Raw genomic sequence first — 17348 nt, forward strand, 5'->3', positions numbered from 1 at the left:
TTGGTCATGACACTCATCTTTTTAAGTGGGAGAATTTGCACAATTGGTGGCTGACTAAATACTTTTTTGCCCCACTGTACCTTGCAAAAAAAATTCCCAGTGTAGCACAATTAGTTTGACACTTTCTTCAAAGAGAAACTTTATCCCTATAGTCTGGCAAACTTAATAAAAGTAATATAGACTTCCATATAAATAATATGCAGCAAGCTCCTGCTGTCAACTACCTTTTGGAGGCTTGCCTGCTCTGCTGGACATCTAGGAGTTCCCCTATACTTTGGAAGAGTCCCGAAACAATCTTTGAGACTAAGCAAGTAAAAGGAATCACAATTAACATGCCAATAAGTTGTTACAATTATTAAATGTATTATTATCAGTATTATGTATGTATTTATTTTCCCATTATCATTTTATTGCAGTGAAAAAAAGAGTACAACAAACAATGTGATTCTGCATATGAAATTTGCATCAATGAAAATTGCATACAGAACAATAACCTAAAACAGTTAAGGTAAGATCAAATAGTCCACCATTATTGTGTTAACAGGGACTCTGCATTAAACAATAGGAAGCGAGTAAAACAAAAACAATGTTAAATGAGCGGGCTTTTATTATGAGAAAAAAAAGGGAGACTATTGTAATAATAATAATAATTATTATTTTTATTATTAATCATTCATAAATGTATTATGCTGCATTATTTGTAACCTCAAGCAGCAGGGGACATAACAGGTTGTCCTTTGCCCTTGACTTTAGTAATGATGTGGAAGAAAATATTAAATTAAATCTGATCATACACAGCTCTTTCCAACCAATCCTGCCTTTACATTTGATCACTCCTCAGTACGCAGCAATCCAATTTCTTACTTCCCTTGTGAACCAGCTATGTAATGAATATGTTCTTGTTTTACCCAGGCAGTAAAACTCCAATTTCAGTAAATCCAGATTAAAAACCCAAATTTTTATTTGAAATAAATCAGAATTAAGCATAAATAACTGGCTGCAGTTACCGGTTTAGATTCCAAATGTTTTCAGCTAATCACTTTAAGAAACAAACAAGAACCTGAATGTATATTGCCTGCAGTTGTTATTGGAAACCTATACATAGAGATTGCTAAATGAAGTTGGTCCCAGTGCAATTATGATCACTCAAGCATGCCTTCAATGTATCGTGCCAAATTAGCTAGATTTGAGCAATTTAACTTCCTGCAACAAATCTCCGGGGCACATTTGAGAAAGTACAGACTGTTTACAAACACTATCCTATTTCATGAGTGACTCTCTGCAGAGTCCTTTCCACCAGCCTAAGCACACACACCTGTCAAACAGTCACACCGTGGACCTCTCTTTACCTTCCAATGTGGTAAAAGAGCTCACTTCTTGGACTGTTTTCTTGTTTTATTTTTACAACCCTTATAGTGCCACCAAGGATTTTATTACTGCAAACTATTTCTAAGAAGGCGAATAAGAGGCAAGATTTGCATCATTTTTTATTAATGCTGTCAGTTGAATTGGCGGTTGTTTCACAATCACTGTCCTTTTATGGTTCTAAGGACCCCCTTTAACTAAAGGATCTTTAATGACTAAAATACTGTAACGTAAAATATTTCCCCATCCTACTCATATCTGTACTAATATAACAGTATGAGGTCTTTCCTCCCCATGGTTCTAGTCATGCACAATGTATCTCTCTTGCACGTTAGTCTGTTTGATCTCATGTATTATCTATTTATTTAATCAATTTTATGTATTTATGTACTATATATTTACCCATATATGCTGTGCCCTTGTAACTAGATATTTATCTATCATACATGCTCTTTGCTATTTTTACAGGTGGTAGGTTGGTCGATTAGGCTTTCCATACATACATCCAAACATCTGTCCTGCAGACATTGGATCACAAAACACCAGCATTTTTTTTTGCACAGTAATCTGTCGCTTTTGTCAGTGTCATTTTTTTGTCATTGCTTACTATTACCGTATATACTCGAGTATAAGCCGACCTGAATATAAGCCAAGGCCCCTAATTTCACCCCAAAAACCCAAGAAAAGTTATTGACTCGACTATAAGCCTACGGTGGGAAATACCTCATCCTCTCCATGTCATCATCCCCCCCTGTCATCATCCAGACCCCCGTCATTAACACCCCCGTCATTAACACCCCCATCATCATCACCCTGTCATTATCACCCCGTTATCATCACCCTGTCATTTTCACCCCCCCTTCATAATCACCGCCTGTCAATTCCCTCAGTGGTCTTCAACCTGCGGACCTCCAGATGTTGCAAAACTACAACTCCCAGCATGCCCGGACAGCCACTGGCTGCCGGGCATGCTGGGAGTTGTCATTTTAAAACATCTGGAGGTCCGCAGGTTGAAGACCACTGTGTGGGACTTCGTCATCATCCAGCCCCCCCCCCCCTTTAGTTTTCTACTCACCTCCCCTCGGTGGTAAAGAAGGATGAGTTGGTCGGGGCTATCTATGCTGTCGGGACTGTCCGGTGGGGAGGGTTAGTCGTTCTGGGCTGTACATTTTCACTGGGAGGCCCTCTTCTCCGCTAGCTCCGGGCCGGTCCCGGACTAGTGACGTTGCCTTGACGACAACGCACAGGGACTTTCATGCGCATAAACTTCTCTGTGCGTCGTCGTCAAGGCAACGTCACTAGTCCGGGCCGGCCTGGACCCACCGGACGGTCTCTGCAGCATAGATAGCCCGGACCAACTCACCCTTCCTTCCCACCGAGGGGAGGTGAGTAGAAACCTAAAAGGGGGGGGGGGGTTTGGGTGATGATGAAGGCCTGCGCAGTTGTCTTCAACCTGCGGACCTCCATATGTTTCAAAACTACAACTCCCAACATGCCCGGACAGCTGTCCGGGCATTCTGTCCGGGCATACTGGGAGTTGTAGTTTTGCAACATCTGGAGGTCCGCAGGTTGAAGACCACTGATGAAGGGATTGACAGGTAGACAGTTCACTCGAGTATAAGCCGAGAGGGGCGTTTTCAGCATGAAAAATCGTGCTGAAAAACTCGGCTTATACTTATACTTTTTTTTCTCCCTTTTATGCCATTCACCTTGTAGGATTTTAAACATTATATTTTAATAGTTCGGACAATTCTGCATCCGGCAAAGCAAATACTTTTTTTTTTTTTTTTTTACAGTTGTGGGCTACCCTGACGTCGTGTAATCCTTTATGTTGTTGCAAGGCATTATTGTCTATCCTAAGGAAGTGTAATATTTCTCTCTCTCTCTCTCTCTCTCTTTTTTTTTTTTTTTTTTTTTTATCCTGTACGGTGAAGAATATAAATAGTGTCTTATTAAAATGTTTAAATATGCTTTTTACTACAGTTTACTTCTTCTAATTCTTCAGAAATTCTGTCTATGATATTGATACTTGGAAAGTAGGAAGGAATGTGCTTTCTATGGAAAATCCCCTCTTTAAATAGGCAGCTCTCCTGATCTATGTCAAGAATGCCAGGAGACATCATGTTCACTTTTTGTGATTTTTGCTCTTGCTCGGGGGCTACCTGTGTTTCTAGGAGACACCTGCAGACCACATGCAAGCTGTTTCCTTATTTTGACCTTTGTACACTTCTAATGACCAGAGAGCACAAGCCACTGACCAGACTTCTCCACATGTTCGCCTCTGGCACACTTTGATGGAAGTTGAAGACCTGAGCGTGTACAATGCTTAGCTGATTATCTGGAGCTAAACACGTTACCCAAAAAGAATTAGTGACACAAGCTCTTTGATGTTTGTGAAAATCAGCTTAGAATGTCTACCGCTAGTTCTGGAGGCAATTACAATTCTTCATTGCAGGACATTTACAATAGTCAGACTCAAGGGATGTTTAATCATTAGAAATCATTGTCAATAACATGCATTCTTATTTATTCAACATTTCAAGAAACCCAACCTATATCTTTATTGGTCATAGTCCTGTTAAGAACGGATATTGAACTAGGAATGGTTTAAGCTGTGAATAAGAGTCCATAAAATAACCCATTCCTGACCCTCAAATTTCAAATTTTTGCTCCCACTTTTGCTTCCTCCTCACTTTCTAACACCCACAATATTTTTATTTTTTCACCAACAGAGCTATATTTTTGACAGGACAAGTTATATATCATTGTACCCTATGATGTATTACCGAACCAGAAAATAATTATTTTGGGGGCAAAAAGAAATTTAAAAAAATGCAGTTGTGCAATTTTGTGGAGCAATCCTTTTTTTAATAAGCTAATAACATGATAACAACCACAAAACTCCTCAAGGGAGTCAGGGACCACCTTTAAACTGAATTAATTCAAAAACCCGGGGCACAAAGGCCCAGGGCACCAGATCCCTATATGGGAAAATAAACTCCCTTAAAATGTAACTTTTATTTATTATTCATATAAAATATTAAATCAGTGACAAAAAAATTGTTAAAAAATTAAGCATCATAAGGCTCCAGATGTCTCAGTTCATTGGGTCAAACCCCATGGTATATAGTATAGGGACTGCAGATTCCCTTTCTAACTGGAATGCCTTAATGTTGTTTAAAAACAATAGAATTTGCCTCCCTCTACTAGTTTTGGTGCTTTAGCACCATCCTCAGGAGGAACAATAAGCAAACACACTTGCCAATTGTTCCTCCTGAGGATGGTGCTAAAGCACCGAAACTAGCAGAGGGAGGCAAATTCTATTGTTTTAAACATCATTAAGGCATTCCAGTTATAAAGGGAATCTGCAGGTCCCTATACTATATACTATGGGGTTTGCCCCAATGAACTGAGACATCTGGAGCCTTATGATGCTAAAGTTTTTAACATTTTTTTTATTTTCCCATATAGGGAAAATAAAAAATATATGTATATATACAACATATAAAAAAATAAACCCCATACAATATAAGTAATGCGACAATCTAAGGCAGCATTGTAGTGAAATAACAAAAGGACAATAATTTGTTTTCCTCTGTGGCATATTTTCTTTGACATTGTCCTCATGCTATTTCACAATTGCTGCCTTAATTAGGCTTTCTTTTTAAATTTGTATTCATCTTTTTACACTAATCTGTATGTGTCTCCACTTTCTAAAATATATTTTTTTATTTTTTTATTTTTATACCAAATGTATACATGTTTGGTTTTACTATTGGAAAAAAAAAAAAAAAGCTTAAAGAAAAAAAATCAGTGTATCGTGATGTTATGACCCCTATAACTTATTTACTTTTCCACCAATGGAGCATTTTTTTCATTATTGTGGGATAATATTTTGTGCAATGATCTTTACTTTTCAGCAATACCACTATTGCATAGATGTGACTTTTTGATATTTTTTATCAAGAAACAGCAATTTTGGAGTTTGGTATTTTATTTCTGTCTTAGTTGTTAACCATGGGTGGATCAATAATGATATCACTTAATATATTGGACAATTCTGCACACAGTGATACCATGTATGTTCATTTTTTTTATTTATTTATTTTGTGGTTGCTGTGGTATTGGTTTTGGTAATATTGGTTTAATCATGACCTATCGTCTTATGTCAAGTTTCTGGAAATTAAATTCAGCCATTATTATTCCCAATGATGCTGGTTCCCATACCTGAAATCTCAATAAAGGGGAAAATTACACAGTATAAAATTACAGTCTGATGTTATGCAGAATTTGATACATACAGATACAAGGTACATTTAGGCCAGGCTCACACAATTGAAAAATGTGCGGAATGTCCGGACGGAAAACAGGTGTGGACATTCCGTACATTTGCCTAAACAGCGGGCACTACGACCGCTCGGAAATGCACCATCTCATAGACAACAATGCATTTCCTTGCAGTATCCACAGAAAGAATAAACAAGTCTATTCTTTCTGCGAATGCCAGAATCTGAATTTCTACGCCAGAAACATCTGACATGGAAATTCTGCTGTGTGAACAGTGCAGCAGAATCGCATTGAAATCAATGGGACTCTGCTGCTGCCTAATGCGAATGTTCGTGCAGAATATTTATGTAGAATTCTGTACTGACATTCTGCCGTGTGAACATACTGTATCCTTACATTCAAGGAACAGTATTTAAGATATAAGCCCCGCTCCAGGGATGTTTTGAAAAGCGGATATCCCAAAGCCAGAATAACCAGACAAAGGAAGTACAAAACTGTGGGTTAAAGGGGTTATCCATGGTTAGAAACAGGGGCTTAGCCATAGAGGTAGCAAACGCACTGGGGCCCTGGTACCTAAGGGGCCTCAAAGCACATCTAGCCCATAAGAGACCAGTATTATATTTGGCATATGGGGCCCCGTTGCAGATTCTGCATCGGGGCCCAGAAGCTACATGTAGCATTTGTTTTCTTCAAAATGCAGCGCTACACCTAACCTCAGGTTGTGCGTAGTATTACAATTAACCTCAGGTTGTGCCTAGTATTACAACTAACCTCATTTTGTGTGTAGTATAACTTGGCTCCTCCATTTATTTTAATGAAATTGCACTGTAATACCGGACACAAACTGAGGACAAAAGTGTTGCTGTTACGCCGAGCGCTCCGGGTCCCCGCTCCTCCCCGGAGCGCTCGCAACATCCTCGCTACGGCAGCGCCCCGGTCAGTTCCACTGACCGGGTGCGCTGCGATACCGCCTCCAGCCGGGATGCGATTCGCGATGCGGGTGGCGCCCGCTCGCGATGCGCACCCCGGCTTCCGTACCTGACTCGCTCTCCCTCGGTCCTGTCCCGGCGCGCGCGGCCCCGCTCCCTAGGGCGCGCGCGCCGGGTCTCTGCGATTTAAAGGGCCACTGCGCCACTGATTGGCGCAGTGGTTCCAATTAGTGTCTTCACCTGTGCACTTCCTATGTATACCTCACTTCCCCTGAACTCCCTCGCCGGATCTTGTTGCCCTTGTGCCTAGTGAAAGCGTTCCCTTGTGTGTTCCTAGCCTGTGTTCCAGACCTCCTGCCGTTGCCCCTGACTACAATCTTTGCTGCCTGCCCCGACCTTCTGCTACGTCCGACCTTGCTTTTGTCTACTCCCTTGTACCGCGCCTATCTTCAGCAGTCAGAGAGGTTGAGCCGTTGCTAGTGGATACGACCTGGTTACTACCGCCGCAGCAAGACCATCCCGCTTTGCGGCGGGCTCTGGTGAACACCAGTAGTAACTTAGAACCGGTCCACTAGCACGGTCCACGCCAATCCCTCTCTGGCACAGAGGATCCACCTCCTGCCAGCCGGCATCGTGACAGTTGCTGTTCTTGGAAAAAGCAGCTATGCTTTTCTAATCCTGGATAATATAAGAAATAAATGTCTGCGACCAGACACAGAGCAGTAGTATAATCCGTTGAATAGTCCATAATCCAGCAAACTTGTGGATGGGCACAGCTAGAAGAGACAAAACATGTCTTTAGGAGTATAGAGTTCAAGCAGGGTTTTGTTTCTGACACTAACAGAGTTGTCAAAACTTTTTTATATCCTGCCAAAATAAACCTGTATGCTTCCGTAAGCATCTTACCCATATATCCCAAAAGCAAATAAAACAAAAAAACTGTTTAATGCATTTATTAATAACTAAACAAGAGCGAATGCACAGACATTTTTAAATCCCTTTTTCTTTTACCTTATACAATGACTTCTCTAGAAACGGTCTCTAGAGTTTTTTTCTTTCTCTTATCTACCCTATTACTCTGTTGAGAGAGTAAGGGATATATGGAGATAATAACTTGCAATAATGTTTAAAAAATATTTTTGTACTTGTTTGAAGAGTTGAAGATTAAAACATGATAGTTATCTTTCATCTCTTTCGTGCACCATACATGACACAAATACAAATTAAAATCCAACCCCCCCCCCCCATATCTAAATGCTCTAATGTTTTCTAGTTAAAGGAGTTATCCACCATAAAGGGATTTTAGCACTTACCCGGCAGACAGTAAGGGACATGCTTAGGAAGGATCTGCGCTTGTCTTGGGGCTAAATGGCTGTGTTGTGAGATTACAATAACGCTGGGGCTATCTTTTTGTGAACTGGCTATTTCCTGTTGGAGTTCCCTTCCCCAACTACAATTCCCATAATTCCTTGTTTGTAAGTGTGAGGTCCCTTTTCTCCCTCCCATACATCAGCCACCCCACCTATTGAAACACAAATAAGCTGCATTCCATGCAAAAGACCAGTGTTTTCTAACCAGGGTGCCTCCAACTGTTGCAAAATTACAATTAATTGCAAAATGATCTCTCTCTCACCCAGCTATCGCTCCACCCCTTAAAGCAGGACAGGCTCCCTTTTATTACCTGGCTAGTAATATAATGCCTCAGCTGCACTGCAACCTAGGAAAACTTGATATGAAGGTAATTTTGAATGCTAGTAAAAATAAACTTTGGGGCAAAAATCACACAAGAATTGCGAGAACACCATCACACACAGGTAAAGAAACTATACTATGAACTAAATTAATTTAACAGACCATGTAGCATAGTCAGATAAAAAAAATCCTGGAATACCCCTTTAACTTTGCCCTGGGCAATAATGGTCATCAATGCCCATTGCAAAATCACATTGTCTCCTGACTGTTTCTCGCTGACCTTTACTGTATTTTGTATTGTTTGTTGTTTTGACTTGTGATGTCCTTGCACTTAATCATAGCAGGGCATGTCTTCTAGTTGTGGAATAGTGATAGTAAAACGAAAGCATTTTTTTAAAATATGTCCTCCAATACCTTTGACCCATGTATATGATAATTTTATATATACATATATATATATATATATATATATGCAAATCATAAAATATTGCAGTATCTTATAATACCTTTTTTATTGGACTAATGCTGTTAGTCCAATAAAAAAGGTATTACAAGATACTGCAACATTTTATGATTTGCATCTGCATCACTGGACTGATACGGCTACTCAAATTTACTATATATATATATATATATATATATATATATATATATATATATATTTTTATATATATATATATATATATATATATATAGTATATGTATATATATATATATATATATATATGTGTGTATAAATATTCTGCATGTATACTTTTAAATTGCAGACATAACCACTGCTCAAAAAATAAAGGGAACACTAAGATAACACATCCTAGATCTGAATGAATGAACTAATCGTATGATATACTTTCGTCTTTACATAGTTGAATATGCTGACAACAAAATCACACAAAAACGATCAATGAAAATCAAATTTATGAACCCATGGAGGTCTGGATATGGTCTCACACTCAAAATCAAAGTGGAAAACCACACTACAGGCTGATCCAACTTTGATGTAATGTCCTTAAAACAAGTCAAAATGAGGCTCAGTAGTGTGTGTGGCCTCCACGTGTCCATATGACCTTCCTACAATGTCTGGGCATGCTCCTGATAAGGTGGCGGATGGCCTCCTGAAGGATGTCCTCCCAGACCTGGGCTAAAGCAACTCCTGGACAGTCTGTTGTTGAACGTGGCGTTGGTGTTTGGAGCGAGACATGATGTCCCAGATGTGTTCAAACGGATTCAGGTCTGGGGAACGGGTGGGCCAGTCCATAGCATCAATGCCTTCCTCTTGCAGGAACTGCTGACACACTCCAGCCACATGAGGTCTAGCATTGTCTTGCATTAGGAGGAACCCAGGGCCAACCGCACCAGCATATGGTCTCACAAGGGGTCTGAGGATTTCATCTTGGTACCTAATGGCAGTCAGGCTACCTATGGCAAGCACATAGAGGGCTGTGCGGCCCCCCAAAAAAATGCCACCCCACACCATTACTGACCCACCACCAAAACGGTCATGCTCGAGGAAGTTTCAGGCAGCAGAACGTTCTCCAAGGCGTCTCCAGACTCTGTCATGTCTGTCACATGTGCTCAGTGTGAACCTGCTTTGATCTGTGAAGAGCACAGGGCGCCAGTGGCGAATTTGCCAATCTTGGTGTTCTCTGGCAAATGCCAAATGTCCTGCACGGTGTTGGGCTGTAAGCACAACCCCCACCTGTGGATGACGGGCCCTCATACCACCCACATGGAGTCTGTTTTGAGTGGACACATGCACATTTGTGGCCTGCTGGAGGTCATTTTGCAGGGCTCTGGCAGTGCTCCTCCTGCTCCTCCTTGCACAAAGGCGGAGGTAGCGGTCCTGCTGCTGGGTTGTTGCCCTCCTATGGCCTCCTCCACATCTCCTGATGTACTGGCCTGTTTCCTGGTATCACCTCCATGCTCTGGACACTACACTGACAGACACAGCAACCTTCTTGCCACAGCTTGCATTGATGAGCTGCACAACCTGAGCCACTTGTGTGGGTTTTAGACTCCGGCTCATGCTACCACTAGAGTGAAAGCCAGGAAGCATAGGAACTGAGAAGTGGTCTGTGGTCACCACCTGCAGAACCACTCCTTTATTGGGGGTGTCTTGCTAATTGCCTATAATTTCCACATGCTGTCTGTTCCATTTGCACAACAGCCTGTGAAATCGATTGTCAATCAGTGTTGCTTTCTGAGCAGACAGTGTGATTTCACAGAAGTGTGATTGACTTGGGGTAACATTGTGTTGTTTAAGTGTTCCCTTAATTTTTTTGAGCAGTGTATTTACTCTTTGCCAAATTCAAGTCTTCCAAGTCAATGAGGTGTAACAAATAACATGTCCAACTTCTAAATGTTAAGACTTGGCTCCACAATTTTTAGATTTGCAAATAAGCAACACTTTGTTGAGTAGAAGGAAACGACAGACGCCTAATAAATAGTAAACACTGCATCAAATGGAAACCTGTCTCCAGCCCATATCCATAAAACTGTGCAGAATTACTTGCAGACGCAACACTAGCTAAATCCACCAGAGATCCGTACATGAGATAAGGAGAACTGTCAGGCACTTTGCAGAGCTCCTGAACAATAACACAGGAGATTTAATACATACCCAAAAGAACAAATAGCTTCGCTGTATAAAGTTTTATGCTCTAAGCTCAACCCAGCAATATAATTAATTCCACTAAGCTTGCAAAATGGTGTGAGTAGAAAAACAAGTATTAACACAAGACATGATGTATTTGGCCTATCAATGGGTTTATTTATGATGGGCAGGTGCACAGCCATACAATATACAAATGCAGGAATGATGACATCACTGTGGATGCTTTGTCATAAAGCACCTTGTATACATCATGAGCAATATGGCATCATATAAATATAACAATTTGTATGTAGATTTATTTGTATTCTTTATATGCCAACAAGAGTTAGTTATTTTATACGGGATCTGTGATAGTTTTTTCATAATGCATTCATAATCCATTTTTTCCCCCCTGATTTATTATGGGTCTGTCAGGTTTCTATTAAGTTTACGACAGATTCAGCACTTAATAAAATTACAGTTTATTACAGTTTAATTAAATTAAATACATCACCAACTCAAATTAACTGCAACATGCAAATAAAGGCTTTTCTACTTTATAAATTGCCAAAAATGTCTAAGCGTAGGGTCACACATGCCATATTTTCCTGTGTATTTTCTGCTGTGTATTTTCCTACACATTGAAGTAAATAGGTAGGAAAATGCGCAACAATAAAGACACAACAAACTATGGCACCTGCGACCCGTCCCTTAAACTGCTTCGCTGCATCATATGATTCAATTTGGTTGTCCTGAAAGACTTCAAGACCTAATTCTACAAAGTCATACACCTTAATAACCCCAATGCATTGCACATTTATACATCACAGTCACATGCAGTCTTAGTTTGGGTTATGTTGGTCAGTATTTGGTCCTCATTTTTAGCTTATTTTGTTTAATAATTTATCCAAAACCAGGAATGGGTCCAAAACAAGGAGAGAAAAAAAATGAATAAATTATTATAAAATATAATCCAAAAGGAGGACAAAATTGAAATTAATACACTATGAACCCAGCCTTATAGAGGATATCAAGTATTAGGAAAACATAACAGTTCCACTCCTCAGTGTGGTATTACAGCTCAGTTCCATTAAGCTTATTTAAGCCTTAAGGACACAGCCAATCTTAATTTTTGTGTTTTTGTTTTTCTCTCCTCACCTTTTAAAACACGAGGAGCCATATGAGGGCTAGTTTTTTGCAGAAACAACTGTACTTCACAATGACACCTTCAACGTTCCATAAAATGTATGACATAGCAATAAAAATATTGGAAAAATGCAATTTTGCACCTTTGTGGGGGTGTCGTTTTTACGCAGTGCACTGTACAGTAAAACTTGTGACCTTTATTCTGTGGGTCAGTATGATTAAAGCGTACCCGTCAGATCCAACAAAAAAAAAATTCTATATCACTTAGTACCTATTCCTGACCATGTACAGCATGTAATCACATTTTTATGTGTCTAGCACTTTTATTTATTTTTTTATTACACTTTTAATTTAGCTCACTAGTCTGAATTCCTCTCAAAGGGAGGGGGCGTGGCCTCACTGTGAAGGTCTCCGCCACCTCCCTCAGTATGCGGCTTGCTCACATCTCCCCTAGCATTAGCAAAACTACAACTCCCAGCTTGTCCTCACTGACAGTAGCGGGACACAAGCTGACAGTGGAAGGACACACTTCCTTCCTGTCAATCAAGGAAGTGTGTCCATGACATAGGTGATGATGCATGGACACAGAAGGACTAGTATGTGTCCAAGCAGGCAGTTGGTTGACTGGCTTTTTCAGTATGAAATGCTGAAAATCTTCTAATGAAAGCAATTGCAAAACCTATTGGTTTTGCATGCTTTACAACATATCAAAAGTTTTAGTATCTGACATTGCCCATTTAAAGCAATACCCATGGTTACAGTCTTTACTATTATTTTACTGCTTTTAAAAAAAAGTCAAACTTTTTTGACAAAATAAATGTGCTTAGAATGGTCCTATTCTGACCCCTATAACATTTTTATTTGTTATACATGCTGTATGAAGGCTAATTTTTTGCTCTGTAATCTTTAGTTTATATCAGTACCATTTATGTTTTAATATGACTTTTTGATAGCTTTTTATTTATTTTTTACTGACATCAAATGGTGTAAAAAAGTAGCAATTCTGACATTTGGTTTGTTTTTACATTTACCTGTTATCTGAAATTATACTTTAATAGCCTATCCATTTCCAGATGTATTATTTCTTCATTAATTTGAAGTGTTTCAGTTTCATATGTATATATATATATATATATATATATATATATATATATATATATATTATAATTTTTTTTTACATTTTAATCTATTTTTACAATTTTTAAGTCCCCATATGCCCCATAGGACTTTTATATGCAATCATTAGATTGCAATTTACACTTCAGCACACATCATCACGGGCTGGCTTGCAAAGGAAACAAGAAGCAGCCAAGAACCCCATAAATCAGTTGACTTGAAACACTTTTGCTCGAGTTGCACAGCAAGCTGTGAAAGGCTCGAGAGGACAGTCAATCCTAGAGCACAAGAATGCAGATGCTCCAGGGGCATGAAAAAAGGGCACAATCCACCCCAGACAGGTAATGGTGCATTCACACCATGTTTTTGCAAGACAGTTCCCATATACGTTTTCAATGTGTAAACTGTATGGAACCATATTGAAAACAGTATGCATTGACTCTCGATTGAAAACCGTATGCCAGACGATGCATCCAGTTGGCTCCGTTTGGCAAAAACGTGGTGTGAATGCACCCTAATACAAGTTAGTTGACATCATACATAACTTACCTTCAGGGGCACATACAGTAACTTGAGAGGTCAAAAATCTTAGACTTCCCCTTTAACTCCTTAAGGACTTTCTATAATGCGAGGCCACCTCATAGTGGGTCAGGCCCGGCTTCTAACAACGGCCGGGATCCGTGGCTAATAGCGCGCGGTAATGATCGCGGTGCTGCGCGATATTATCCCTTTAGACACAGCATTGAAATCGCTCGTCCCGAACAGCTGGCAGACACAGGGAGGGTCCTTACCTTCCTCCTGCGTCGGCGATCGCCGAATGACTGCTCAGTGCCTGAGATCCAGGCATGAGCAGTCAAGAGGCAGAATCATCGATCAATGTTATCCTATGAGAAAACAAAGATCAATGTAAAAGATCCCTATGGGAGTTATAACACTGAAAAAGAAGTGAAAAACAAAAGATCATTTAACCCCTTCCCTAAAAAAACTTTGAACAGTTTAAATAAAAATAAACATATGTGGTATCGCCACGTGTGGAAATGTCTGAATTATAAAAATATATTGTTAATTAAACCTCATGGTCAATGGCGTACGCGCAAAAAATTCCAAAGTCCAAAATAGTGTATTTTTGGTCACTTTATATATATTTAAAAAATGAATAAAAAGTGATAAAAAAAAGTCAGATCAATACAAAAATGGTACCAATGCAAACTTCAGATCACGGCGCAAAAAATTAGCCATCACACCACCCCGTATGCGGGAAAATAAAAATGTTATAGGGGTCAGAAGAAGACAATTTTAAACGTATACATTTTGGTGCGTGTATTTTTTTTTTCCAGAATTACGAAAAAAATCAAACCTATATAAGTAGGGCATCATTTTAATCGTATGGACCTACAGAATAAAGAGGTGTCATTTTTACCGAATTTTGTCACACAATGATTTTTTTTCCATTTCGCCGTAGATTTTTGGGTCAAATGACTGCTGTCATTACAAAGTAGAATTGGTTGTGCAAAAAAAAAATAAGCCCTCATGTGGATTTTTAGGAGCACAATTGAAAGAATTATGATTTTTTAAAGGTAAAGAGGAAAAAACGAAAGTGGAAAAACCCTCAGTCCTTAAGGGGTTAACTAACTTTTAGATACAAGTGTCAGTGTTTTATACACAAGTGTCGGGGTTTTGTGAAAGGAAAAAAAAACATTTTAAAATAAAAAATATCCTTAATTACAGTTATTTTTTTTTTTGGGGGGGGGGGGGCGCCTATAGGAGCACCAATCCCCAAACCCAATTTTTTTTTTTTTTTTTTTTTTTTGATTGCTTTTTTTTTTTATAATACAGAGCATTGTGTAAATCATAATATATGATTCCAATTATTAAGTTGTCCCTAATTTTTTTTAACCACATTTGACTCCGGACTACTGAAAAGTAAAAAGCTAAGCCAACCAGAAGGATACTTGACAGTTATCTGTTGTAGGAAAGTAGAGTATGGCTGACCCTATCACAATATTTTATAAAACCTCTGAGTAGACATTTACTTCACCTCTCTGGGGCGGGAAAAGACCAAGCATTCCAAGGGTTTGGAGATGAGACTAGACTAGAGACGGGTCGGTAGTTGGCACAGGACGGGTCCAAAGATGTTATTTTTAGTAAAGGGGTTATGACAGAATGTTTGAAGGAGGAGAAAAATATACTAGGGGAAAGGGAGAGGTTAAAAATGTTAGTTAAGTGACAGGTGATAGCCGGGGAGAGAGACTGGACAAGGTGTAAGGGGTATAGGGTCACTAGTGCAGGTAGTGGGGAGGAAGGAGGAGAGGAACCTGGAGACTGCATCTTCAGTTACTGACTCAAAAACTAGAAAGATGATTTTGTGATGAATGTCATCTTTTTTAGTTTTAAACTATAAGGCCAGAAGTTAGTGACTGGCATCTACACGATAGAAGAAGATCATTATCATAGCAACAATTGTCAGTGCCGCACTTGCCCGTAAAGAACAATGGTGGTCAGTACTGTCCTATGTTCTTGCTACCCCATAATGTAAAAGATCAAAGCCCGGCACCACATGTCTTGTAACATAAACACAAATATCCATGTCAGAAAGACCTGTTCAGCCTATTGACCTACAACTAGCCCCCATTACAACTGCCTTCAGTACAAGAAGCCAGTGGCTCATGTATAATATTTAGGTCCCATGGACATAAGGCCCCGGTTACCTACCCAGATTGGTCCAATCAATGACAAATAAATGGTGTTTAGAAAATCTCGGCATCAGATGTGATGGACATTTCCATTAGTATAATCTTTACCTTCTATGGGTGAGGAACATCATTGTCTCCTGGCGATGGTTCTTGTGGAAGCTGTGTGCAAGGTAATAATGCTTTTGTGGAAATGTAAATGTTACCACAAGTGTCACCTACTGAATTATAGGGTATGGATAACAATGGTGTAACCAGTGACCCCTTTTTATTTTTTTACTGATCACTTTTAGATACCACTGCTGGACAATTAAGGAATAATTGGACCAATGTAGAAACTATTGATAGTATATGACAAAAAAAAAATTAATTGTCACTGTATAATGAGTAATTGTTTGATATTAACCACATATACTCAATGTTGTATGTTTCCTAACATTATCAATAGAATATAAGTAGAGCATTGATCTTTGTGTCACATACAGCGCCAAGCAAATGTCTAATCTTTTTTAACTTTTTTGACATTTAGTCTTTCAGAGTGATTTTTCATCATAATTTTCCAGCATGAACCCACATACCACACTGAGAAGGTTTATTCAAAGCCTTATAAACTCTATTCTAACTCTGACCCTGGCTGGCCTTTCTCCGTCAGACCATAACCTGATTCGAGATCACACTGAAAGTTTAATTTAATGTGATTGAAATTTCAGGAAAAAATTAGAAACACTGCACTTTCAGTGCCTAAACCAGTCACAGTCCAATACTGTTACCAACATCCCCTTCACTGATTGCATGTCTTTCATGAAACTTAGAAGACTACATGTGGACATTGGTAGTCTGCTTACCGCAAAGGGAGTTTGGGAATATCAGCTGTAGGGAACCAGCTAAAAAATCTTATTCATTCGTATTATAATAGACCGCGCTAAACTTGGAATGTTTAACTGGTCAGTAAGTTCAGGGTTGTAAATGATGACACATTTAATGAACTTGCTAAACAGTTATAGAATTGAATGTTATCCAAAATTATGCAAGCTTCCTAGGATTATTATAAAAAATTAAAAAATTAAAAATTAGGATGCATATCCTAAAATCTACATAGTGCTACTGGAGTTAAGCAATATGAAATTCTTAGTACACATATTTTTTAAACTCTTTAGGCCCACTTTCCACTTTAGAGTTAAGATCTCAACTTTAAACGGGTTATCCACCATAAGGTGATTTTAGTACATGCCTGGCAGACAGTAATGGACATGCTTAGGAAGGATCTGCGCTTGTCTTGGGGTTAAATGGCTATGTTGTGAGACTACCATAACACTGTGGCTAGCTTTCTGTGAACTGGTATTTCCTGTTTGACTTTTCTTCTATGCCTACAAATCCCATAATTCCATGTTCCTCCCTCCCACACAACAGCCATCCAACCCATTGAAACATAAATTAGCTGCATCCATTCAAAAGACCTGTGGTTTTCAATCAGGGTGCCTACAGCTGTTGCATTAGTTGCAGATTGATCTCTCTCCCACCAAGCGATCA

This window comes from Hyla sarda, chromosome 6, assembly GCF_029499605.1.
Source record: "Hyla sarda isolate aHylSar1 chromosome 6, aHylSar1.hap1, whole genome shotgun sequence".
In the NCBI taxonomy this organism is placed as follows: domain Eukaryota; kingdom Metazoa; phylum Chordata; class Amphibia; order Anura; family Hylidae; genus Hyla; species Hyla sarda.